General features: G+C 43.0%; 1 protein-coding gene across 2 annotated transcripts in view; it reads left to right on the forward strand.

The window, feature by feature from the left end:
- Positions 1-26,321, forward strand: part of TBL1XR1 (TBL1X/Y related 1) — an 84,899-nt gene that overhangs the window by 15,505 nt on the left and 43,073 nt on the right. For both annotated transcript variants that reach the window (XM_065748366.1, XM_065748367.1), the window contains exon 2: positions 17,776-17,840. The gene's annotated coding sequence lies outside the window, so the exon portion shown is untranslated. The remainder of the gene's footprint in view (positions 1-17,775; positions 17,841-26,321) is intronic.

Raw genomic sequence — 26,321 nt, forward strand, 5'->3', positions numbered from 1 at the left:
ACTCAGTGCAGATCCAATGTGCAACAGAGTCTGTGTGAGCCTGGCCACCTGCCGAGGCACCTGGAGCTCCTCTTCGCTGGAGTGTTCTTCTGTTTTTTACTTCGTTTAGGAAATGCATTTTTCATTGCAGGATCTCAGGAGGCCGTGCTGGATGGTTGCAGTTATTTGCTCCGTTGGCAAGAACAGATGAATTCAACAGTGATTGAGACCGTGACGCGTTGTGTTTTGGGGGGGGGGGGGGGGCACTGGATTGGTTTTACTTGCTCGTAGCTTCTGACTTGTGCTGCATTGCATAGCTGGGTGTTAGGCAGGACCTGCTCTTCATTAGTGATGACTTCCTGCAGCATTTTATGGAGCTGTTCCTGGAAATGATAAGCTTTGAGTGGCAGTAGGAATTTTTGCTATTTTTGTAGTTACTCTGAGTAACAAGTGTAAACAGCTGTGCAGTTTCAGAGAGCAGATACTGAAGAATCCAAAATGTGCATGCTACAGTTGAGGCTTTCTGCAGTAATTGCCCATAACACACAGCCAGATGGAAAATCACAGAAAGATTGGAAGGAGCCTCTGGGTCTGTGTGGCTCAAGCAGGGACCCTGAGTGGGTTGGCCAGGACCACGTCCAGGTGATCAGGGTCTGTCATGATCTGTATTCACTTTGTATTCATCTTTGTGGTTTTAGAATGATGTAAAGACTAGATAAATTGTCTGAACTACCTGAAAACCCAGGCAGAGCTAGGCACGGGCTGCTCATTTGTGCTGTTTGCCTGTTGCACTTCCAGGGAATGGGCAAGGGCACGACATGACCAAATTGCAGACTGTGGGAGGCGAGGCAGCATCTGTTGTAACAAGAGGTGTGCCACATTGCAGCCGTATCTTTGCCACTGTTCTGTACAAATTTCCTTTGACTACATAATTTTTTCTTAGCTCCTTGCTTTGTCTCAAATGGTGGACATGTACTTTACCTTCAGCTGAAGGGGAGCCCTTGGTTGGTTCTGGGGTCTTTGAGTGAGTGCAGGCACAAGCAAACTGCAGATGTTTTCGGGAAGTGAACTTCTGACAGGAGCATGTAGTTCAGGTGACTAAAGAACTGGAGGCTGCTTTGTGCAAATGGTGGGCTCTTACATCTCCCTGTGATTTGCTCTTTGAACTCCCTGATGACAATTATCAGCCTGTCCTTCAGGCTTGCACTTACTGGGTATGTGTTCACTGAATATTCTCCCTCATAACTGCCAAGATGCTTGTTTGCTTGTGCATGGCTCGTGGCAATTTTAGGCATGCCTCTGCAGTAGGGAAATACGTGGTCATTAAACTGGAGGAAGCTTTGAATGCAGCTTGCTCTAGGCAGCTTATTGCAAAGTTGTTTAATTATTTTTTTCTTAACAGCAGAAGAAAGCTAGAGCAGTACAAATTTTTAAGTTCTCCTTGCTGCTATTACTTGTCTCTTTTTCCTTGTTTGCTTTGCTGTGTTACGCAATTTTGGGGCTATTAGCTTACCAGACGCTCTGCTTTAGCAAAGATGAAAATAGTAACCTGAGTAATACCATATGCCAGGGATGGCACGGACACTTACCTTCTCTGGGTCAGAGTTTGAAGCTTTCAGCCTGCAGTTTAGCAGGTGCTAGGCGATGTGCTTGTCCCTGCTGCTCCGGATCTGGCTGATGGTAAGGAACAAAGGGCTGGAGGTGGAACTCAGGGATGCAGGAGTGGCTGTGGCCCTGGAGGAGAGCAGGAAGGCATCGGGCAGGATTTGAGGCCTGGGAGAAAAGATGGCAGGAAGGTGTCAAGGCAGTAGACGGAGGTGGAAGGGGACGAGTAGTTGGCAGGGTAAAAGCTCCTTTCAAAGTGACTGGGACCATTTGGTTTATGTTAGCACATTTTTCTTCACAGTTAGGGAGGAGTGCAAATAAACTAGGTCACCTCATGCAAGCCTTGTTAAGAGAAACAGGAAAAATGGCTAAGGGTAGTAAGAGAAACTATGGGAGGCACCAAGGATAAAATTGTATGATGGGGTTTGTGATTTTTGAAGTGATTATTTTTATTGGATATGCAGCGTTAACTTAGCGAGGCACCATGGATTTTATTTTCCCTGATGCTGTAGTTAATGATTATCTTGTTTCTGTTGGAGAGTGAAAAATAACAGTGATTGACTGTGGCTACTAGCTTGGAAATATCTGTGGCTCTGTGAGAAGCAGTGAAACATCTCTGCAAAGAACAGGCAAATCTTTAGAGCAGGAGAACCATAAAACCTCCCAGTGCATTTACTGAAGTTCTTCCAGGTTCACGCTGAAGGGAAAGCAAAAGCAGTGCTAGACAGTCTCCTTTTCTTGTGCCTTCAAATCTGTACCCAAAATGGATTTCCTGACTTAAAAATACAAATTTATTAGGACATTACTGCTGTGCTGTGCTGTGGGTACCATGGGGAAGGTGCTCACTTAGTGCGTTAATGGAGACGTGCATGTTGAACTTGCTTTTTTTCCGTTCCTTTTTGCTCCTTAGAGTAGGGATTGGATTACTTTCTTTTTTTTCTGCTGTTGTAGGATGAGTGATGGTGGAGGAGGTGGGTCAGGCTCTGGGGGCATGGGTGTGAGGGCTGCTACTGAGGAGCACAGGGACCAGGGCTATGGCTTCCCTGCAGGATTCTGGTTCTTCACAGCTGACGCTTCATCCTCTGTAACTTTCAGCCCCAGTTCTCTTCTCGTGGCAGGAAGACGAGGTGTGGAGATGAAATAACCATAGTAGCCAAGGGAAGATTTGGCACGCCTCAGCTTACTGTACTCCTTTCCCTTCTGTTGGCATGGGTGATGTGGAACTCCTTTTTCTCGCTGCGCAAGTTTATGGTGTTGGCACATTTCCTCGTATACTTGATGCTGGACTCAGCATTTTATGTCCTTGAGGCAGAACAGTTCCAGAAGCTCATCCTGCTGAAGGGAAAACAAGCTCATCTCTTGCGTGCCTTCAGTGAGACATTAGTGAAGCGTCCTGCTGGGAGGAAAGCAGCATCACCTCTACAGTCAGAATCAGCAGCAGCAGTTTTGTCATGCAGACTCATGGTCTTTGGTGGGTGGGATGAACCCATCCAGAGCAGAGCTGAGTGAGGTCATGGGAGAGGTGTGTAGGAGGATGCTGGATGTTGCAGTGAGGGTACTTAGGAGGCATTTGTTGTTTCTGTGATGCTGAAGCTAAAGGCATCCAGCAAAACTAGCTGATGTCCAAGATACAGAAAACTTGTTATATATTTTTTAAAGTATTCCTGCAGAGTTCTTTGCGTCAGAACGTGGTAATGCTAAAAAGTTGGTGAGTTCAAAAAGCCATTATGTATAGTAAGGGAAGGAAAATTCAGCTTCTGAATACACAGAAGCTGAATTTTTTAGAGTCAACATGGTATAGGAGACTTTTGAAAAGGGACTCAAAGGAGACTTGTGAATTTGGGAGCACCTCTCCTAATGAGCACTGTGTGAGAAAGCATGCTGATGCTTATTTGAAAATAGGTCTAGTACTTTGTTAGCCACTTGTCAGTAGCTGGTGTCGGTTCCTTGGTTCCAAGTTAGCAATGAGCAAAGTGCAAGGGCCCTTCTTCCCTATTAAAAGGGAACATGATAAGTGTGTTATGTTTGGGGGAATGAGAACTGAATCTGAGTGGGACAGGTTTGTTTTTGTAAGGACCAGCGTGAGCTCAAGCAGAAGGTGATGAAAGTCCATGCAAGGGCTTCTTGCACATGGATGGCCATTCTTTACAAGTGCTGTGCAGAAAGATTTGCAAAATACAAATGTAACCTAGTTCATCCATAGTCCATGTAAACGTTTTTAATAAATGAATGTTTTCCATTTTGTCTATGTATGTACTTGCACATACTGAAGATGTGCAGTCATAGTCTAAGCATATGGAAAGCATTTCAAATAAGGATACCGTTGTGTTGTTTCTACTTCCCTTTGCTTAATGTTTAAGGAGCCCTGAGATATTCTCTGAGACTTCCAGGAGTGTCTGGGCTCACTTCTCTTGTTAATTTAAGGAGTGGACATTCCCATTGCACGGTCTTAGTTAACAAGGTTTGTATTGGAGAACAACGGGAATTGAATGGAATGTGCCAGGTACGAAGGGGACTGCCTATAAGCTGGTATTCTAAGTATATGCTTTAATTAATATAATGATCACTTCAGGTGATTGCTGTTTAAATAGAGTATGCTGTGATCTGCCAAGTATGGCTGTGCTGCATGTCACAGGTTCTTTCTCAGAATCTTAATTCTTGATTATTTTTTGTTGTTCACATATTGTTTTACTGTGGGAAGAAATATTACACTATGCAGCTATTTAGTTAAGGAGAAGAGAGGGATTTTGCAGCTATTTCAGAAATCTGGAAGCACCATAAATACCACTCTGCCAAGTTAACCCTGCATTAACCTCAGGTGGAGGTGGTTTGAAAGATAACATTTTCAAGAGAATTCTGTGTATCAGTGCAGAACTTAATTTGTATCTATGTAACCATTGGAAACCCCGTAAAAGCTAAAATTTTGCAGTGTGCTCATACTATGAACGCTCCCACAAATCCCAGTACATTTGCAGGATGGATTATTATGAAGGCAGGATGCTGTTGAAGCTCGGGCTGAGACTCCTGTTAGCTCCCTTCCTCTTTTCTCCCACCAGGCACTTGTGATTTAAGCTCTTTTTTTTGCAGCTGTTGCTCTTTTTCCAGCAGAAGAGAGCTTTGTGTGTGTCATGGTGATGTGGTCATGTGTGCTTAGCTCCCCTTGCATGAGGGGAAGCTGAGGACTCGTGCCCTCAGCATGCTCTCCTTTGTGCTTTCAAAATGTGCTCCTAAATAAAGTATTTGAAAACGTGTGTGCCTACATACATGGATACAGTGATGTGTTTCTGAACACGTTTCTTGGCTAGATTTACGTTGCTTTAGTTTGGATTAGAACTAGTGTTTGTCTGTGCAGAAGCTGCCTATTAAATATGCCCAGTGCATGATTTTTTTTTTCCAGTACATTTGTAACAGTTTGTTCCAAGTGTGTGAGAGCACGTGCTCTCGCTCCAATATTCCAATTGCTTCACACTGAAGTAGACAAATTTGTCTTTTCTGTGTGGTACGTACTGTATTGATAAGGAATCTAAGTTAAATGGCAATTCCAGGATTCACTCAGCTTCCGGTGAATGAGTGTAAGCACTCTTTGCAGTCACCTTTAGCCTTGCTCAACTTGGGCAAAAGCTCACAACTGTTCCCTTTCCCCACAAATCCATTCCTTGGTGCCAGGGAAGGCCATTGGGCTGCTCAGGGGCAGTCTGCCCCTTGTCGATCAGTGCCGTGTGTTCTGAATCGTGTTTGTCCTGACCTGTGTCCCAGTATGTGTTAGGCCATCCACGAAGCGTGGGGTGTCCTAGGTTGCTCCCAAGGTCTGACAGTTACTTCTGGAAGATCAGCTCTTCTTGTCATCAGTCTGGTGTAGTTTTTAAGAAGTTTTTTGTATGAATGAGATAGTAACTCTCATTTGATTTACCTGTCCTTTGTGATAGTCTGTGTTTAAACAAATTAAACTAGTGTTAGGATTGAGACCATTAGGGATAAATATCGTCCTTTTTTATTATTATTTTTTATTTTTTAAAGCAAGGAGCAATCATCTTAGTGTACGAATGTGTGTGCTTGGGCACCCCCAGTAAAACATCCAGCATGTGTATGTGCTTTGTTCATGTCAGGAGGACCTCTCGTGCCTACTCAGAGCAGAACTGTGCCGCAAGCTCAGCACACTGTGTTCATTTGTATGGGCTGCTGCAGTTGGAATTTCTCAAACGCATAATGTGGTGGCCATGATAATGTGTTTACAGAGTGTAAAATTTTAGCTTGAATTATGATTGCTAAAATAATTGATCATCAGCATTTGTGCTTTGCGTAAGAAGAGTTGAAGAAAGCTGAATATTAAATAAACAGCGTGTTGGATGAGCAACGTTTCTCTATCCTCACAACTCATCAATGAAACAAAAACTAAGAGCAGAGCATGTAGTCTTATTGCCAATTACTGTCCAAGGAGGATAATGATGCAGTCTTAATAACCTGCTAGAACTGTATGGTTAAAACAAATTTCTCATTACATTCCTCTCAGTGTTCAAGCTCAGTCTTTGTACCTATGGAGATGCTGTGCTAAAAATAAAGCTGGAAAAGGTCTCTCATACATAGTTTCTGGTTATTAAATAACGTGCTTGTTCTCCATCTGTACCCAGTGGGCTCTTCTGCTTTTTCTGAAGGCTTTGGGAATTGCTTTATGAAGCCAAGGGGTCAGTAGACGCAGGGGATGAATGAACAAAATTCACGTCCCCTTCCTGGAACCTCTTACTGGTTTTGATCATCTTACCAACAAGTAGAAATCTGTGGGATTTTTGTTTACTTTCGAAACATTGCTTATACTGTATATCAGATACCTGCAGTGTAGGAGTTTGACTTAAAGCAGGATCCTCCTCCTATGAGGATTTGAAGTTCTGCAAGCGAATTACTATGCAAGCTTTTAGAAATGAAGGTCGGAAGAGGATCTGTAGAAGTTGATGGTGCATCTTTGAATACATTTAACCAGTCCATGGGTGTGAGCATGTTGGAAGATGACTGAAATGCTCTGCAGCTCGTAGGGGTACGGGGAATGAGTTGTTTTCTTAGCTTTCCCAAATGGTGTCCCATCCGTAGGAACAGCCCAGTGAGCGTACCCGTGGTGTGGGTGCACACTGGAGGTTGGCTGATTCACTTGGCCTTGTTTGGAAATTCCTCAGGCGCTGAACTGAAGAAAAGTGAATCTGACAGCAAGTTGATGGAGCCAGAGTGGCAATTAGATGCCAATCCCATCTTGCTGGATCCCTTTATGCACTTTGTGCTTAGGGGCTCCAGCATCTGAGCTTGATTACTTCCCAGAAGGAATGAGTTGGCAGAATGCTAATCCCTAATATCTCCAGACCAGGAGTAATCTGAAATGAGGCTTCGGTGCAACGATCCAAAGATTTTAAAAGTTACTGTGTGTAAAACCCTTCCAAAACTAGCAGAGGCCTTGTACCTGCTGATCAAAGACTGCTGCTGGGTTTCTTGGGCTTCCCCAGCCAGATACTTAATGAAAAGTGACTTTTCACATACCTCTTTAAAAATAGGGGGAAAAAAAAAAGATAAATCCTTAGAGATTGCATTCAATTAATGAAAGTTTTCACTTGAAGTGAGGAAAGCCTGAATGCCCTCTAGAAAACCATTTCTCAAGTTTATACAACATGCACAATTTGGAGATGCAAGCAGGAGGTGTACAGATGCTTGAGAGACAACATTTTGCTTCCTATACGAAGGTCTGTTTGGTTTTCTTAGTTTTTACTACCATACAGCTTACTGTTTGAAGAAATGGATATAAATATAAATACATATATATATAACGTCACTGCACTGTGAAGAAGTTCCCATGCACGTTTGTGTGCAACTTCCTATGCATCAGTTTGTGTCCATTTCCCCTCATCCTAATACCACACACTGCTGAGAGGATGAGTTTTGGATGCATACAGCAAACAGAAACTTCTGCAGGTTCAGCTAAGATAGGCAGCCTTATGTATGTCTGCCCTTTAATTCTTTTTTCTTCCTTCTCAGCATGATTATTGAAGTTTTCCCAAGGTCTGGATGCAATTTTGTTTCATTTCAGTATTGAACGTTGGCTGGATTAGAAGTAAGTGATAAAGCTGAACTCAAAGTAGCAAAATAAAAAAGAAATCCCCAAAGAAGGTGGGACTTGTTCTTTTGTGGGTACGACTGAAGTTTTGACCTCCGTTTCTAATTTTTGGCTCAGTGGTGTATTAATACAAATTGCTGGGAATTGGACTGCAAATTTTACTATTTGTCTATAATAGATGGAGCCTGTAGCAACGTGACAATTTGATATATATTAAATGCATCCAGAAAGCTCTGTTTCATCAGGACGGACAGAGCATTGCCACCAGCTGAAATTTTCCGGGTGTAGTTTGTAGGAACTTCAGTAGTTCAGTAAGTCATACTTGTTCATCAGGGCACAATTTACAGTACTGTCAGGATATCACCATCTGACAGCTCTGTTCTGTTGTCAGAGTGCTGCAGCTCCCTCAGTCACCTACATTCCACATGTGTGGTGTTACCTGCAAAGGAACAAACCTCGGGATGTGGATGTGTCCTTTTCAATCAGTTCCCACTGACTTGTATCCAGAAATAGAGATGTACCTGTGTTGGCTGCTGAGTGCCTTTCCTACTTGCTTCGAATCTTGTCCTTTTGAAAGCATTGGGCTGCTCTCTGAATACTGAGGCTGAGCGTTGCTGCTGCTCTGGAGCGTGTCTTTCAAGCCTTTATTCACACCTTTGAGTGCTTAATAGCAGAAGGAGTTTCTGCAGAGGCCCAGGGTGGATCAAAGTGAAACCGATTCACATCAACGTGCCCTTGTTTCAGAGAGCTGATTGTTTTGTCTTGGATTCAGAAGAGGGGTTTCTTTTTTTCGAGAGGATAACTGCGCTGAAATCTATTAAAACATTTATCTACTGGTAGTGTTGAGTTTTATTTTTTTAATTTTGCTAACTGGGTGGATTTGTTGGTGTGCTACACTTCTGTTAAAGCACATAACTGCATAACGTAGCCTTTGCTTATGCTGATTCTGTAAGCCTTTGTCACTTCTTAGAAGCTTGCAAATGGATGGAGAGCATGTTTCTTATTTGGTGTCAAGCTGTAGTTAGATCAGTGTGGTTATCTGATGCACCAAATACTGTTGTTCAGAATTAGTGAGGGTTGGTTTTCAGTACTGGCAGATTGAAGGCAGAACGGCACTGCGGGTAGAATGCCCACTGGTTGGGGTAGGAAAAGTACTCTCTGTGCTTCTATAAAAGCTGGAAATGCTGTGTCCTTTCAAAAGAGCAAACCAAAATACCTCTGATCAGAAGTACTGTGCGCCAAGCCCTGGTGTGCTCTGACTGAGATGGTCAAGTGAGGCTTCTTAGAGAAGGTGCAGAGCCAGTCCAGTAGCAGTACATCTGCAAAGGGCTTTATTTGTGGACAGTGTTAGCGTAACAAAAATTGTAAGGTGTTACATGGGATGGAAGTGCTAGTGTTTGAGATGGCTTTTTAGTGTAAGGTTTTACTTGTTCCTTAGGCAGTGAAATGAATAAGACACAGAAAAGCCAACTCCAACCTCTGATAAATGACTGCAGCTGTACAGCCTCGTGTGACTAAGTGTGTAAATCTTGGACTGTGCTTTATCCCATGTGGTAAATAGTGTCTTTTTTAGTAAAGCAGTATGTAAACCTGGATTGTTACTCCTCCTGAGCAACTGGAAGATGCATCATTATGGTGCTGTCAAGTTACGTGCATTTATTGTATAGCAACTTAAGTTCTGTGCATTTATTAGCGTTAAATACCTCATTCTGTTCTATTTTAAAAGAGGAGGAACAAAAGAAACACCCTTGACTAGGTGTGACTGCAATAATATCTGCAGTGTGCCCTGCTTGGAGATGAACCAGAGCCCGGTATTTGACACATCTGACTCGGAGTGGAAGTACTTGTGTGAGGTGGAGCATTGTGACAAATGTGTTGATTTGATATTCCTGGCTCAAGAATTTGTCAATTGTTTCCTTGGTTAGTGAGCTTGTTTTAGTATGGTCACAAAAGAAAGAAAGTAGTGAAATGCACAGCCCTCCGTTACAGTCTATCAATAATAAAATAACTGAAAATCTGTATATTGTAACTGAAGATAAAGGCATCTTTTTTTATTTTATTCATATATGCATTTGAACTTTTAGACACTCACTGTATTTTTAATTTAAGACAGGGTGTTTGAAAGCTGACCCTTGTGGGCAAGTTTGTGGATGCCTTAGTAGATGAGTATCAGCAGCCAAAGGTACGCAAGGAGCAAGTCATTTCAGTGATGGTAGCCATCCAGCATGTCCTAAAAATAAAGCTTGGATAGGCTTTCTATCTTTCACATGTTGGAAGATCAAGTAGATAAGTTTATTTTAATTGAGAGTAAGGGGTTGACGTTGTTCTTTCTTTTTTCCAAGACCAGTACTGGAGGGCTTCCAGTCTTTGCTGCTTGCTTTGATCAGTCTAGCAGATCACACTGATAATTGTGTGTTGACTTGGAGAAGGAGAAAGCCAAGAAAGCAGGGCCTTGTTCATGAAGACCAGACAGCAGTTGGAGAGGAATTGTGCGGGCAATGTCAGAGGCAGAATTCGGTAAATGAAATTCCCAAATGGTGCAGTCCTATCTTCAGCCTAATCTAGTCTGAACAGCAGGATTTGCCGGATGTACAGCTCAGCCACTTTCAGATTCCTGGTGTGAAACAATCGAGATAAGAATCAAAAAGTAAAGAAAGGGAAAAGATGTAGATCAAACACTGTGCGAGATGTGTCCTGAGGCAGAATTACTCCTTTCCCAGTCTTTCATACTCTTTTAAAATAGCACAAGTCCCATAGCGTAGGCTATTTCCTATTGCTGTTTTCCAGTTGCATCATTTTATTTTGGGGAATTTTTTCCCTATTGTTTAACATGTGCTCCCAGTTACAGCATCTTCAGTAGATCTGTCTAAAACCTGGATCTCTTCTTTCCCTTGACTTCTGCTCCTATTAAATTGCCACGTCTGTTTTCCTGGTTGTGGAAGTTAGGTTCCTTCCCTGAGCCCAGATCCATTAACGTCTTCCTGAGTTACCAGCTGGGCTTTCACTGAGCTTAAAAACCTGCTCGGTGTGTGGAGTAGGAAACAGTACCATTTTTGTACTAATAAATAACATACTTGACAAAAGTGTTTTTTTTTTCTTATTTTTATTTTTTTCCTCTGGAATGCTTTTGAGAACAGTGTCAATTCTTCGAAAAAGGTTAAAGCTTAAATTCTGGTCATTCCTGATGGCATTGACTCATCCTTTACTGTTGTCTGTTAGGACAGGCATTACAGAGAAAACAAGACTCTATTAACCCTGTGTACAGGGTGCTCTGCTGAAGAGCAGAAGAGAAAATAAGAGTGGAAAAATGAGACACTGAGAAGAGTATTAGTCAGATTACGGCAGAGATAAGATTTAAAGTTGATACCTTCCAGAATGAAAACTGGCACACAAGAAACAGTTTGGACTCTTCCTTAGGTACCTTCATTCGTGTCCCTTTGGACAGAGGTGGGGGCCGGGGGTCCCTGGTGTGGCTGTCCTGCAGTTCGCACTCCCATCCCTTGGAATCTCTGCTGGATGAAACCTTTTGTCTCGGACAAAGGAAGATACATGGTGCTGGGGATATCGCTCTGGCAATCTCTTTTATAACTGTGCAAAGCAGCACAGTAGGTTTCTGATCGTGCTTCCATCTGCTTACGGGATGAACGACTGCTGTGTGTGGTTCTGCACAGGCAGTGCATAGTTTAGGAGGGCTATAAATTGAGGCATACATCTGCAGTTATGGGAAGGACATTCAACAAAGAATATTTTCAGTGAAGCTAAAATAACCAACTTCAGTCATTTTGGCAACGAGTGAATTCACTTTGTTGTTGTTGGTGGTGGTGGTTTTGTTTTTGTATTTCTTTGCACTCATTTGCAGTAAGAAAAGCTATTTTTCTACAGTAGGAAAAAACAACATAGTTGAAATGTTAATTACTGTAGTTAATAGCATTTTTAGGGAAAGCTCTTTTTAAAACTGGACTAGTAGAGTGAGAGGTGCTCAGTATCACCGTAACAGCTGACTAAAGTGCAGGTAACCCTATTGTACTGCTACCTATAGCATACTGGGTGAGGCACTGTTTTGATCCTAATTAATTGTGGCCTTGATCTGGGACCTCTCTGCCACAGCTCTGTGTCCCCGTGCTCATCAGATCCTTCCGTTATCACTGATGATTCACATACACTTGTTTTCCTTGATGGTGCCTAGATCCTGTTGTTCAAAAAGCTAGGTAAAGCAGGGGCATGATTAGATTAGTTTAATGCTGCTGTTGATTGATGGCTTCAGTCCTTTTATTTAATAAATGCTCTTCTCTGTGACCATGCTGCTAATGTAAATATTTGCTGTGCTTTTCTGTCGGCTGCTTATTCTTTGGAACAAGTTTCAGTGTCTTTTACCACATATATAAGTACAATATTAATGCAGACATTTCCCATGTTCCGTCAGTGTGACAGACGCGCACAGGTTCTCAGTGATACATTTTTAATACCATTTTTGTCTCTGCTATTTCTGCTGTGGTCCTTATTACCTAGTGCATCGTTCTGTTCTGCTGTGAGCTGCTGTGCTGGGATTCCCAGGGCTGTCCGAGGCACCAGGCAGCATGTCGTGCTGCGCTGCTTCAGCATTGTTAGTAGCTCTTTAGCTTGGCTGGACACTGCACAGATTGAGCTTTTGCTCTGAATGATGCTGGGTTGGACTTTGGGTTATCTGAGAGGTGAAGGGGACTAGTGGTGCTGATACTGAGAGAAGCACAGCCACAGCCCTAATGGTGGTTACCTCTGTATAGGATTGGAGATGCTACAGTGTTATGTCTTCTTGTTACTTTCAGGGAATTCCTTATTTGAACATTTCAACAGCACTTCCAAATGTGGTACCTACTTGAGACACACGTCCCACCTCCCACAGCGTGGTGCACTGGGCACAGTGAAAATGAATTCAATAAATTAGATTCTTTAAGAAGAAATGAGTTTAAGAAGCATGTAGAGTGGTACCTTTGCCCTACTCTAACAATTTCTGGTGCTTTCCACAGTGGAATGTTTCTTCTGCAGTGCCACTGTTAATCCCAAAGCTGGGGAACATCTTGTCCTCCATATCTGAAAGCACACAGGGCAGGCACCAGGAGCAGAAATCTCAGTGAGAAAGGTCTTACACCCAAGGCTGCTGTTCCAGCTTTGTCCCATACCAAGATTACAGACCTGTTTAGAAGCCCTGCTAACCTTGTAGCTATCAGTTGATAGGAATGGGTTCCCATGCTGGCCACGAAGGGGATCTCCAGCATCCAGCTGTGAAGCCGTGCTGGAAGGTGCTGGGGGTTGTTGCTGCTGAGGCTGTTTGGGAAGCTGGAGAGGGCTCGGTGTCACAGGGAAGAGACTCTTCATACCTTTGGGAGAAGGAATTAAACAATTTGTACTTGTGCATTATTTATTTATTTATTTTATTTTTTTCCCTGGGGTGAATTTAAGTTTTTTGTAACTCAGCTCCAGAATAAAAACACAAACATTTGTCAGTGAATCACCATTCGCTGTTTTCAGAAGAGAACAAACAAGCAGCATAAATTAAATATTCCCAGGGTTTACATAGCTGGGTGATGGTCATGTATGTGTAAGTGTGAAGGTGGGATTTATGGCGCGTCACGCTCAGTGCTTGGAGCAGGAGCTATTGGAGCAACAACCACTCGTGGTCTTCCCAAGCTCGGCTGGATTACACTTTGTTCTCCAGGATTTTTAAGTTCCAGTTTGTGAATTGGGTTACTTACTAATGAATTTCATTTAAATGACTTGCAAGTGAAATTGTGCTGCAGCAGGGCTCTTCCCCCGCCTTCCCTGATGGTACAAACTAATTGGTATTGACAAGATTACTCTGGTGCTTTATGTGTTTTTAATGGGGCTGGCCAGTACGGTTTCCTCTCCAGCAATTGAGCTTCCTTTCCTTTCAGAATGTTATAAACTGTCATCTGTGATTACCTCAGTTTTGTGCTTTTAAAGAAATTTGTGTTAAACATGGACGTAGCTGCTGCTGTGCCACGATATTCTCTTGCTTAAGTCTTTCTTTTCTGTGCTTATCATAGCACAGTGAGTGCTGCATTGTGCACTTTGAAGGGTGTTCATACATCCAGATTCTGTTTTCCCTAGGGCAGTGCTGTCTGCTGTAGCCATTCCTCTGTCCCCTCAGATATCCTGCTTTGTTTTAATCATTGGCTCACATGCTGCTGTATACATAGAGGAGTTTGGTATATGAAAGAGAATTTCTGATGTGTGAAAAGTTGTGCACCTTTTATGTGTGATGTGAGTGTGTGTGTGTATTAAGTATTCTTTTAAAAGTCCAGAAAGCTGGCTTGCATCTGTGTTTTTCAGATTTCTTACAAAGATAAGAATGCAGACCTAAGAACAGAACCAAGGTTAGGAAATGGAGATTTCTCAGTTAATCGGCAGAGGAAAGCTGCTTCAGATGGAGCTCGGGATCGCGGATGGGCACCTCAGTGGGGGGCTCTGAGTACTGAGCATGATCCTACGTGGCTGTGACGAGGCCCTGAGTTGTCTGAGGGTGATGCTGGGCTGTCTGTCTAGTGTGGCCCTTGAGCAGTGCTGGGCAGGGCCGTGTTTGTCAGCACCAACCTCGCTGCAGTCAGTCAGCTGCAGGCGATGACCATTCCTAATGCTGTCTTGTGAGTGGTCCTTGTTTATTTTTTACTTTTTTCCCTCACTTGTCCATGTTTGTTTCCCTTCTTGAGTTGGTCTTCTTGACTCAAGTTGGTTGAGTCTCTGTGAATCGTGATAAATCTGAGTTTGTTTTCTCTCTGAGATCCCAAAGCAGGTGTTATTGCAGAAGTACTGTAGAGGTTTCTTTAAAAATCCCATAGATCACAGTGAAAGTGTAATTACAAGAAGTAACCTCTGATCTCTGTGTTCCAAGCGTGGCAATGGCAGAATCACCGCTGGTTTTGTATATGCCTGTTAGCCAAATGAAAGGAAGGATTCAGTGGAGTGATTAGTTTTCAATTTAGGTTTTTAAAGCTATTGCCTGATGCTTTTTGCAGCCTAGTTACTGAGAGTAACATCCAGGATTTAGTTATTTTTAATTCTGTTTTGATTGGGATGCTCTTTGCAGATAACAAGGCTAGATGAAGGTGGGTCACTCGAGGAGAATTGAGGAGAAAAGATCCTGTGTCCTTGGAAGGCCTTTGTAATTCACAGAGCACAGCGTTTAATGAGCAAATTTGTTATTAAAGCTCAAATAGCACAAAAGTCTCAGAAAGCACTATAAACACTGCTGTCCTAAGAGGATTAGAAGAAAAATCTGAGCACACAAGTGGAAACAGGGAGTGGGAGCGGCTCAACTCGTGCAGAAGAGGAGAGTCTGTCCAGCCCAGGTGCTGCTGCTGCTCTGTGTCGTGCATGGATGGGGGGAAACAGCAAGATGTTTTTGCAAGGAAGGAAGGAAGACCAGGCAAGGAAGAATGTTAGGGTGCGGGTTTATCGCTGTGGTGGCAGGGTTGTTGTCACCTGTGGTTTGTTGCACTGTTCTGACTTGGTGATGACAGCAGACCTAGATGCTAATAGCATGAGTTGGCATTCTGGTTTTGTTTTTAGGGCTAGCAGCTGTGGGATGAGCGCTGGCCTTACTGGTGGGATTGTCTGTGCGGTGCTGGCCGAGCTGGCAGGAGTGTGCTGCCAGCCCCGGGGTCTGGCAGGATGTGCTTTTTCCTGAAGTGCTCTGTGCTGCCCAAGTTTTGTTTCTTTTTAGGTTGAGAGGAGGAGTCCAGTCAAAAGTGAATGTGTTTAAAAAGAAACACCAACCAAAAAAACAAAAAACCCCAAAAACTCAGAAACCACAAAACCCTGCTCACTCCAAGAGGAAAGATCTAGTTGCAGCAGCTGATACTCTGCCCAGGTGTGTCTTATCAGCTTCAAGGGCATTTAGGGGGTTATTTTTAAGTGTAGGGTAGCGTGGCTGTTACTACACCTGGTCACCTGGTTAAATCACTGTAACCGGTCAGCCTATAAAGAGGGCGAGTCTAAAATCAATACATTACAGCTGTCACCTGCTTTATTTCAAGGTACATGCCAAATAACAAACTCCAATAGGATAAATAGGGAAAGAAAAATCTGCTGACAAGGCAGAGTCAGTGTTGGGCTCTGAAGAAGGACGTCCCAGTGTTTTCTAAAGATCTTTGTCATTTCAAGTGCTCCTCTTTAAGATCAGAGCCACGGCAGGCAGGCACAAGGGGGCAGGAAGCAGAGTTGGGGAGCTTTTCTGTACTTGCTCCTCTGCTTTCAGCTTCTTCCAGTGTCATTGCTCAGTTCAGGCATAAGGCACAGGTGAGGAGGCTGGGCACTTAGCCTGGCTGTGAGGGGCTCAGAGCACTGTGCAAGGTGTGCAGGCATTTGGGGTGGTGGGCACTGAAGGCCTTTCTTTGTTGAAAGCATTTGTGCAGTTGGCATTTGATTTGTGTTTGCTGCGTTCTTTTGCAAGTGGAACAACTTGAAGGGAATGTTGCGTGGAACTCTCCTCCGCTGTGCTTGGGATGCAGGCTTGACACTGATTTAAGCTGCCTTTAGACAAAGAGGTCAGGTGTTGGTTGTTTCTTGTCCTTTCTAAGGAAAACTCCAGTTATAGGCAGATAATGTTTCTTTATGGGGTTTGCTGAGTGAGCCCATGGAGCTTTTTCCTCTGCGCAGCCCCAAAAGCTGCGGGGAAGAACAAACTTAGTGACCAGCCAGCCCCACGTGGGACAGCATGCCCCTTGGCAAGGGCAGCTCTCCTCATCCCGTGAACATAGCTTCTGCCCTGCCAGCCCAACCAAGCAAAGGAAAATGAGTGCGCGTGCAAATTCTTTCAATTCCCAGCGTACTCACATTCTTCAGCATCCTCTGCAGCAGCTCCTCGTGCTGTTAGCTTCTGCCTGCCCCAGCAGTGGGTTCAGACACGGGTTTGTAATAACTGTTTCCTACTGATTGAGTTTGGAAAAGGCACTTGAGAACTGCGTTAGTCACAAGCCCTGAAGGTTCTTTACTTGCTGTGAAGGTTTTTGAACAGCTTAGAGATGTGTTTGTAGATTAAACAAAACACGGGTGATGCTTTATTAGTCACCCGTGTCCTTCTGTCCCTCTTTCTGTTCTTTGAGTGGGCGATGAAATTATTTCCTAACAAGAAAGGTAGTGTGCAAGCATTTGCATGGTAAGCAGCCATGCAGAAATGATGGTGTGAGTAAAAATAATTTACTGGTGCTATGTGGAAATGGTTACAGCTGTGCATGGAGTCCACATGCACTTGGGTGTGGAAAAACATTTGCCTCTACTTTACCTATTTTATTGTAGGATGCATGACATAATTACCAGACTTAAAGAAAACAACTACAATGTTATGAGAGCATAGGATCCTTCGGATTATATTCTTCTGTTTTGGAAGATGGGAAAGATTTCTTGCAGGATTTCTGTTCTATGCACGTTGCCAGCTTTGGGCAGCCACAATATGAGCTCCTGGCTCAGGCCCTGAGCCCACTGCAGAGCTCTGGTCTGCCTGGTGCCTGGGCACACCTGTGGCCTCAAACCAGGTTACCCAGCACAGGATGTGGTAGGAAACCAGATTGGATTGATTTGTTTGTTTGTTTATTTTAGTTGCTGCTTCTCAGTGGAAGTAACCATTTTGGAAAAGGGGTCCTCTGTCAAACTGCTCCAATGTTGATTTTTTTTTTTTTGTTTGGGCCTTTCAGGATGTTTTATGTTAGCAGCTGTGGTTTATTTCCAATAGAGATTTGGTGTGGTCAAAAGGTTTTGGGAGCCAGGTCAGTGTCCCACAGTCTCTTCTGGAAAGTTAAGGCAAATCCAGACAGCAGGGTTGTGGTGCGGGTGGTGGTTCGTTTACCACTACTCCCTGATGGGGGGCAGCACCCTCGAGGTCTGATGGTGGTGTGCTCGTTGAGCAGGCAGTGCTTGGGGTGGGTGCCCCAGGCCCCCCACAGGGCTCTGTGCAATGGGGCTCTGCTCGCCTCGGGTGCAGGCAGTGCACAAGGTTGGTGCTGGGAGCAGGGGTGGGCTGTGCTGATGTTGTATTACATTAACACTGCTGTTTTCAGAATAATAAATACTGACTTTTCCTATTTTTGTCTCCTTGTTTCTTTCAGCATTACCCGTCTGTGGCAAGAGACACCTGAAAGGAAAACTTCTGCATATCAATGCACTGCCAATGGTAAGCACCTTTTTAACTGAGTTAGTGGTGTGGTTTCTTTTTGCAAATACACTGTAGTCCCACTTTTGCAGATGGTATTTTTAGAGTGGCTGTGGTGTTGTTTCTTTTTTCAGTACACAAGTTGATTTTTTTTTTCCCTAAGAAACATCTAGAGCATTATACTGTTTGACAGAAAATTGAAGTTGTTTCTCCTTTACCCTGTGGAAAGTAGGGCAGCGTGTTAGTCTTGAATCAAGGATTGTGACTTGACAGTGACATAGCTCATCTTGTTGGTAGCTGGGTTTGCTTCCTCTTTTGGCCAGAATCCTGTTCAGGACAACTTGTAGGTGAGGCTAGTGCTCTGTTGCCCCAGTCCTTGGGGGCTCTCTGCTTATTTCAATGCTTACAGCTTCTCCTGTTACAAATGTACACAGTACCAGGTGTATTTTGCTTCAATGCGTCATTTGACAGAGGAAAACCAGTGCAGTTCAAGTCCTCTCTAGAAATGGCCTTGGTTGGTGTGACCTTCTTACTCCCATCTCTGGAATATTACTGCGTGTTTTGGATGACTGAAAGGTTATATTTGCCAACTGTCTTGATGGTGTATTTCTACTTTCTAACAGCTGTGCAGGTGGAAGGCAGAGGTGAGCTCTGAAGAAGACTGGAACTTAATCTGTGACTTTGATTAGATTCAAAGTGTCCTTTCAGCAGTTGTGTGTCTTAACGTTCTCACATTGAGCTGTATTATGGGAATGTCAAATGCAGCACTGGACTTAAGAATTAAATGCAGGAAGTGTCAGCCTGCGTTTCAGGCATCTCTAGATCGTTATGTTCAGTGCTAAAAGGACGGTGTTTCTAATCACAAGCTGTGAAACTCCATTTGGGATCTGGGAGCTGCGTTGATTTGTGTGGGGGAGTGGGTCTGAAGAATATGTAGATCAGCTGTAGTCTCACTAACACCTTCACAACTCTGCTTTGTCCTGTGAAAAAAAGTGACAAGAGAGTTAGTCTGGGTGTAACTGATTACTGGGAAATGCAGTCAGTGAGCTTGTTGACTCTGGGACATCACGGAGTGAAGTGTAATGCAGCATGTGTTTGGCACAAAGCGAAGGTGACTCATATCATCAGGAGATCTACACAAGAGTTTATGCCATTTAATACCCTCATGTTTAAGCTCAAAGTGCAGTTTATATGTGCAGAGTTTATCTTTGCTTGAATTTCATTGGCAGGGAGCAGAGATGTGGAGTGAGAAGGTGCCAGTTGCACCTGGTCACCTAGCCTGGCATTTTAATTGACTGAAAGTGAAACCTGCGGTGCACTCGGCCTCTTCTGTTACTGCTGAGTTTTCACTGTTGTTGACCTTTTCCCAACAGAAGGCTTCTCTGATTTCTTTTTATTTTGTATTAGTTGAGCGTGGTTTTGGTTATGATTTGACATTCAGGTCTGTGTTACTGCTTCTCTTAAAAACGTGACTCATTCCGTGTTAACCTAGTCCTTATACTTCATAAAATTTTAAAATACTGAGGGACTGCATGTGGATTGTTGCTGCGTTTTGCCCCAATTTTCCCTCTACAAATTATATTAGAAATTCAGAATTGTGCTCTCTCAGGGGCGTGCTTGTTGTTACAGGAATCATAAAACATACTCAGCTATTACGTGCAGCAAAGTGAAATGGCTTCAGCTTGTTTTTCTTCTGTTGTAAGGGCTGCTTACTGTAAGGTGGTATTTTTTTTATTATTCCAGTATTTCCTAAACAATTGCTCATGTCTAAATTAACTCTGAAACAGTTTGAATGTAGATCTAAGCACCAAGCTAGGCACATTCATCATCATCCCAGAAGTAATGATAACTTACTCCAGATTGTAATTAAATATAACTTTCATGGGTTTTTACTGTGTTGCTATTCTCTTAGATGTGTGTAGATAAAGAGTGGGACAGGGCTGACCTACAGAGAGCAGTGTGTTCTCTTCTCACAGCATTGGTTTCGTTTGTCTGCCCATGTTCAGTACGTGTTTTTCAATCAGAAATACAGTTTTGATTCCCGTGAGAAATGATACGAGTGTTTTGATCAGTGTGCTAATCATGACTGTTAGTTCCATTTCTTGCTAGTCAAAAAAACCCAGACCAGTGCTAAAATGCAGAAGTTATACATCCTCTTTTGTTCTTTGTTTCATTTCAAAGGTGATAAAAGGTGATACTATTTTTTTTTTTCACATCAAATATGTTGTGTTAATGCATAAATAGGGTACAATATAAGTTAATCCTTAAAACTGTATTGGATTTGTTGGCAACTTTTGTAAAATCTCATATTTGTACTGAGTTCAAGCCTTTTAAAATGGAGTGTGGCTGTGGTTAGCTGGTGTGAGTTGGCCTCTTAAAGGGAAGATGTGAGGACTTAACAAGAAAAGGCTTTGTAAGGGGAGGCAAATTGGTGTGTAGTGCAAAGTTCTCTAGGATTTCAGAGGTTAATTTAGAGGCTGCTAATGGGGTGCCTCAGGTCACAAGGGTTAACAAATGTGTTGGAAATAAAAATGAAGGTCCTTTGGCCTAAAGGCAAGATCGCATCAGATTTTCCATAAAAAAATTTAGCAAATTATTCTTTCTTTTTGCTGTGTGATGGAAAAGCTAGCTTACCCAAGAGGTATTTTCCGCCCTACTGTGCAGTGAGTTTTGGAGGCAGGGCAGTTCTTCCTTTCTTTTTCTTTCCTTTCTCTGTGTATGCGTGGGTATGTGTATATATAAATACATAGAACTATATATGAGTATTTTTGTCTGTATGTGTAAGTATGTATTTATACATATATGTATGTCTATTTAATTTGAATAGAATGGTTCAGTTGGGAGTGGATCTTCAAGGCTCATCTCGTCCAGCAGCCCAAAGGAGTGTACAGAGTCTGGAATGTTACAGAAAGCTGGGAAGCATCTGTTTTTTCTGTTATTTAGCAGCTTGCTGTGATGGATTTAATTCCACAGGAGATAGAAGGGCTATGAAGGCCTCAAACAAGAACGCCAACCTGGAGGCCTGTTCAGAGGCATCTTGAAAACCACTGTGTCCAGGTTGCTTGACAACATGGATGGTTGTACAAAGGCAAAAATGAATATGCTGAATCAGCCACAGGTGTCCCTGCAGAAGAAACCAGATATCAGTGTGTATTACACTCTGGGCCAGGCAGTCTGAGGATGTGCAGTGAGCCCTGTTGTCCCAGCCAGCCATGGCTCTCTGGTCTCTTGAGGGAGTACAAGATTTTGGTGTGCTAGAAGTGGTGGGTGTTTTAAATCCGTTCTTTTAGTTGTGTACCTTCAGATAAACATATTATACCATGTTTTGAAGGTGTATCACAGCAATCACATGTTACAGCATCTGTTCTTCCATGCAGGAGACTTGTTTAGGGGAACAGCTTTGCAGGCACCAAGTTTCTTGCATCAGGAAGTTCTGTGAGTGCTACACTTCAGCATAATTTACCCAACAGGTTTTGACCAGAAACAGCAGGAGTGGTGGGGGGATGGGCAGGAGCAAGTCACTCCAAAGAAAATGGGGTTCAACGGCAGAAGACTTCCCCAAGATCATGGCAGATATTGCTTTTGGAACCCTTCTGTGGTGTTTTCTGTAGAGTCTTCCTGTGACCTTTCTAGTCCATCTAAGGCAGCAGAGGCAGAGTAAATAAATGTGATTTTCTGGCTGTCCATTTGATTAAAACACATGGCAGTCCTGCTTCTGCCAGTGCTTCCCAAAGGCAGCAGGAGATGGTGCCGCTTGCCCCAGGGGACCACGAAAAGGATTGCCAGTAGTTGCCCTGAGTCCACGTGGCAGGTTTGGACCAAGCTGTGGGAGAGCTGAGCAGTAATGGGTGCAAGGACTGTTCCAGATGTGGCTGAATGTTGTGTCAAAATCAATAACAAATGATAGAGCTGAAGTCTGTTTTTTCATACGTTAAAAACAGGGACCCTTGCTTTCAAGAGGATTTGAAACTTGGAAGTACTTAAGATGCTGGTAACAAGACATGAATAGTAGAGCTATTTATTTTAAAGCAACAAAACTAAGGCCCTTGTTCTTCATACGCACATTCATAGGAATGGTTCTTTTCAGATGTGAGTGAGAAATAGTTGTGTGTGTAAAGCTAACCAAGCTTGAAAGTGTTTTCAGTGGTAGAGCCTACAAATGCTCATGAAATTTACTGCTGAAGGTTTTGGCTTTGCAGCTGATGGAGTACACCTTTAGAAGGAAATTATATAGGTATGTGTTTGTAGCAGTTTTTGAACTAGTCTAAACTGAGTGATGACATGAAATTTTGAATTATTCTGCTCCTCCTAAAATCAATGAATGCTGTTATCAACAAATAAAGGTGGAGTGCAGTGATCTTCTTGTCTGATAATTGGTTACAGCTGAGAAAAGATATTTCAGAGTGTTCATCCATAAATTCTCTTTATTGGATCGGCATGAATAAGCTGACATAGTGGTATATGTGTTGAAGAGGAAGTGCTAGTAATGTGATATAGAGGAAATATTGACTGTGCGGTATGATAGGGTGCATACTGTGATAAGAATTAAAAGTTTATGTACTGCTGCATCCTGAGGCATTTGTGGAGGGGTTTTTAATTTTTTATATATTTACGAAGAACAAATAAAAGCCACCAGCAATGTCTCTGTTTCAGAGGGAAAGCACCGCTTGCCTTTATTCTACTGCTAGTTAAAGTTTACTTACTGAATGATTCAGCTGAGGAGGAAACCACCGTCCTTAAAAATTACAAGAAGTGGTGGCTCTTTTGAAGTAGCGTTTGTTGGAGAACTTTCTCTGCTGATCCTGTAAGCATTTTACAGTTCAGAAATAAGCTTTGACTAAGAATTCTCGGCAGAATCATAAATATGTAATTATGTAAGCAGGCAGGATATGTAGCTCCTGGCAGGTGCCCAGTGCAGTGAATCACAAGAGCAGAGGGAACTGGGCCAGCATCAGGCCAGAGGAACGTCCTCTGTAATCGGATGAGGGCCACTGCAGTTTCTTTCCTATTGCCATTCCTGGTTGTTAAATCATAAATGTGCCCAGAAGCAGTATGCCTTTGCTGCTCTAGGTTGTCTTCTGTTAGTTGTTTTTTGTTTTTTTTTAGCTGTTCTTCCTTCTTGTCTTCTTCCTCTGTCTCCCCTGCCTTGGGTTTCCTTTGCACTACTTTCCACTGCTTTTGATTCCTGGTTTAATAGCAGTAGTAGTGCAGCTAGCATCAGATTATATCCGACTTGATCGGCATGCCATCTGTTTTAGTGGGGAGGAAGATCTTGTGTTTCTGCTGTGGGTTTGCTGCCATATGCCAGTGGTGAAGTTGTGCAACCTGAGGTGACCCTTTTTCCACTCTGTGAATGATTGTAGGAAAGAACTGGAAATGTAGTGTTAAACATTCCTGACAGCGACTGCGTTCGTTGCACATCTGAAAAGCAAGCTGGCTATTAGGCGCATGTGGAGCGGGATGTGCGGGGAAAACCCAAGGACAGGCCCTGCTGTCTGAGCATATGAGCGTTGCCTTCTGGAGGGGAGAAGCACTTGTGGCACAAGTGTTTTAGGATGTCACACGTGCAGTCAGGTTGTGATCCCGGTTTTGTTGTTGTCATCGGAAGGTTGATATTGGTTCAACTCAACAAAAGTAAAAGCTCCCGTTAGTTTCAGTGGTGTAGATAGGGGGAGATAACGCGTGCTGCTGTGGAACAACAGGAAGTCTGTAGGCTGGGGGGAATGACTTTGAACATACGTATGTACTTCTGTTTTCTCTGGAGAAACTGAGACCTGCAGTCTGCCAAAGACCAGGTGCCCTCCGGCTGTGTGGCTGGGAAGTGGATGCCAGACCTAGAAGCCTGCACTTACACGTGAAGACTCTGTAGTACTCCATGAAAACAGAATGAAAGGTCATAGTAAATGAAGACCCCTTGGATTCTTCTCACTGTGATTTTAACGAACATATTCAGGGCATGGGATCCCAATCCTCCCACACCCCTCTGGTTGATATTGATGTAGGATCCACATCCATGAATTGTTTGCATAAGTGGAGGGCATGGATGTCAAACGTGAGCCGTTATTTGGATTACTGGCTCTCATTACAAGTGTCCATGGCATTTTTTCCTTTCATTTCTTTTTGTGATCTACCCACGTGTTAAAGTGTTCTGTCATACTGTCAGGTATTCAACATCTGTTTGTTTTTTTTTTAAGATATATCAGTACAGTAAGTGAATATGTAAATGAGAGATCTTAAATGATGAACTGGCAAATGGTATTTCGTTAAAATCAATATAGCAATGCCACTGTTTTATTTTTTTTTGAGGTGGTTTTCCTGTGTGAGCGCAGTCATCACTTCTTGTGGAAACATCTGTGCTGGTGAAGAGAATCCAATAAGGCAGTGGGAATGTAAGATGGGCTACGAAGAACCAATTTTAAGTGTGTGCTTACCAATGAATATCTGCAAATAAAAACTCAGCAGCAGTTAAAATGAATATAGGGCAGTGGATTCTTCATGAATAAAAGAAACAAATTTAAAACTATCAGGTACATAGCACACAAATTAAGGGGAAAAAACAGATGGTCAAAGGTTAAAGAGGGAATGAAAACACAAGTTTTATGGTCACAAGATCAAATGAGGCATTAGTTAATTTTCCTTTTTTGGTGCAGTTCACCGGGAGTTCAAGTAATTCAACAGAGTGATTGAACTGGAACAGAAAAGAGTGCCAGAAAACTGATTACTAATAACATAAACAGAAAAATAATCAAATGAACTTAGGACTTGATGTCAGCATTTCACATTAAAATACTTAACAAAAGGGCTGGAATTCCGTTCTTGTTGCACAAAATCTGATTTACATAGAAAACAAACATCTAACAGCATCAGCTGATAAATGATTCTGCTAATGAGCCGTCAGCTTGGGTATAAGCAAGAAGGGGCTGAGGTGCAAAAGATGCCTTCTGGAGATTGACCGTCTGGGACATGGGAAGTAATCTGAGGAGTAGGTAAGGGTACGAGAACCCAAGGAAATGCTGTGAAGGGATCAGTGTGACTTATACGTTGCAAATGGCAGCAGTGCTAGAGATGCTTGCTGTACATAGGAGACAACAATAAGTTGGTTTCCTACCATCAGTACCCCGAGGCCATCAGCTGCTCTGTGGGTGAGGTCACTGCTGCCTTTGCTTCTACAGATTCAGTGCTTTTTACAATAAGCAAATAATTGGTTTGCTTATGAATTTGTGAGTGTGAATGCAGCTTAGAATGGACTGCTGGCATACCTTTTTGCTCACTTCATTTCCCAGTTTCTGTTATAATTAACGTCTAAAAAGAGAGAAGAGATCGTTTTGTGCTCAATTGTTCATCTTCAGTCATTGCCAAGGTATTGTCCGTGCTGTTAGAGCTTACTAGGTGGCTGGTTGCAAGTCCACCCAGGCAGGCCCTGGGGGCTTGGGCATCCTGCTTTTTAACTCAGGCTGAGAGGGCTGTAGTGAATGAAGCTGCCTTCACTGACCGGTCTGGTTTTGTTCCGCTGCCCTGTTTACCTAGGCTGCCTGCTGCTTCTCTGTATGACCTCCCTGTAGCTAAAAGGGGCAGCTCCTGCCTCTTATTTTTAATTCATTTGCTCCACAATCTTCTCTGTGGTGACCCATGGTATTTCAATTGAATTTCCTTCTTCACCTAACCTAACTAAGCTGCTGATTTTATCTTGTGTTCATCAGTCTTTATCCATAGTTGGATGTATGCTGTAGTTATCTGGAAGAAGAATGAATATCCTATCACAGAATCCTGGGATGGTCAAGGGTTTGGGATAATGCAACTGCAGCCTTCTGAGATGCCTTAGTGTGTCTTGACATCCCAGTCTTGTGTTACTGGCTCTGCCTTGAGAAGGAACTGAGCAAGGGTTGCTGCCTGTGTGTGGGTGTACGTGTAGATGTGTGCCTGTGCAGCTTTAGATCCATATAAGTAGGTGTGTGCACATAGATACATAAATACAACATACACATACAATTGCATTAGATAGAACTTAAGCATATTAATTTCTTGGACACCTACAGTGGGATCTGTGTTGTCTTTCCTTTCTGAAGTTGTTGTGCTTGGATTTTAGAGAAAAAAGTTGAGCTAATCTGGCTGTACTGTTCCAACACTTGCTCCAGCAATACACAGGGCATCATTAGTAAGAGACTGATGAGATGTAGAAGTGTAGTTAGGGTAAGGAGGTTGCCTGCAAAAGGGGAGGTCACGTTATTCTATGATCAGAGGAGGGCTGTTGAGCCTAAAGGAAGTTAGTTGTGTTAAGATCTGGGCTGACTTTAATGCATTTGCTAATTAACTTGGCTTCAAAAGTAGGATGTGCAATAAAACTTGCTGATGATGTTAGGTTGGGATGTGCTGTCAAAGCTGATGAGGAACAGAGTACCGAGCAGGAGGAGCCAGATGGCCTTTAAGACTTGAGTGGAAAAAGTGGACTGAAATTTCATAGCACAAAATGTCATGATTGTGCACTTGTGGATGGATGTGAAT

This window comes from Cyrtonyx montezumae, unplaced genomic scaffold (genome assembly GCF_038088225.1).
Source record: "Cyrtonyx montezumae isolate F1298 unplaced genomic scaffold, pur_monq_1.0 scaffold_5, whole genome shotgun sequence".
NCBI lineage: Eukaryota > Metazoa > Chordata > Aves > Galliformes > Odontophoridae > Cyrtonyx > Cyrtonyx montezumae.